Here is a 1376-nt window from a genome sequence, read left to right as displayed (position 1 = left end):
TGGCTCACGGGGCTGTTCGGGTCGCACAGAAATCCCTGGGAATGGGAAAACGGGTCATTTTCGTGTTGCCACATTGCGTACGAACCGCATGAAACTTCCAGAGGCATTTGCAGCAGGAATGCATGTGCACTCAAAAACTTCTATATGTTTCACGGATAGACCCCGTGAAACGCTAGAAATTGGCGGGGATGTGTCTCTTGTGGCTCACGGGGCTGTTAGGGTGGCACAGAACTCCCTCGGAATGGGAAAAGGGGTCATTTTCGTGTTGCCACATTGCATAGGAACGCCATGAAACTTCCAGAGGCATTTGCAGCAGAAAGGCACGTGCACTCAAAAATTTTAATATTTTTCACGCATAGACCCCGTCAAACGCTAGAAGTTGGCGGGGATGTCTCTCTTGTGGCTCACGGGGCTGTTAGGGTCGCACAGAAATGCCTCGGAATGGGAAAACGGGTCATTTTTGTGTGGCCACATTGCATAGGAACGGCATGAAACTTCCAGAGGCATTTGCAGCAGGAATGCATGTGCACTCAAAAACGTCTATATTTTTCACGGATAGACCCCGTGAAACGCTATAAATTGGCGGGGATGTCTCTCTTGTGGCTCACGGGCGCTGTTAGTTAGGGTCGCACAGAAATCCCTCGGAATGGGAAAAGGGGTCATTTTCGTGTTGCCACATTGCGTACGAACGGCATGAAACTTCCAGAGGCATCTGCAGCAGAAATGCATGTGCACTCAAAAACGTCTATATTTTTCACGGATAGACCCCGTGAAACGCTAGAAATTGGCGGGGATGTGTCTCTTGTGGCTCACGGGGCTGTTAGGGTCGCACAGAAATCCCTCGGAATGGGAAAACGGGTCATTTTCGTGTTGCCACAATTGGCATACGAACGGCATGAAACTTACAGAGGCATTTGCAGCAGAAATGCATGTGCACTCAAAAACGTGAATATTTTTTCACGGATAGACCCCGTCAAACGCTCGAATTTGGCGGGGATGTTTCTCTTGTGGGTCACGGGGCTGTTCGGCTCGCACAGAACTCCCTTGGTCCACCTGATTCGTGCATACAGGCAGCAACTAAAACTCTGTAAACCTGCTGTGAGGACATCTAAACAGTGGACCAGTGAGGCTGTGGAAGATTTGCGGGCGTGCTTAGACTGTACTGACTGGGATATGTTCACGACTGCTACCAATAGTCTGGATGAACTCACAGAGGCTGTGTACATCAGCTTCTGTGAGGACTGCTGTATCCCAACACGTACCAGGGTGAACTTTAACAACAACAAGCCCTGGTTCTCAGCAAAGCTCAAAAGGTTGAGGTTGGAGAAGGAGGAAGCGTTTAGGAGTGGGGATAGAGACAGATTCAAGGAGTCGAA

This window comes from Petromyzon marinus, unplaced genomic scaffold, assembly GCF_048934315.1.
Source record: "Petromyzon marinus isolate PM22_M1 ecotype Great Lakes invasive population unplaced genomic scaffold, UKy_Petmar_22M1.pri1.0 PM_G_Scaffold_21, whole genome shotgun sequence".
In the NCBI taxonomy this organism is placed as follows: domain Eukaryota; kingdom Metazoa; phylum Chordata; class Hyperoartia; order Petromyzontiformes; family Petromyzontidae; genus Petromyzon; species Petromyzon marinus.
Note: the sequence above shows the minus strand (reverse complement) of the source record.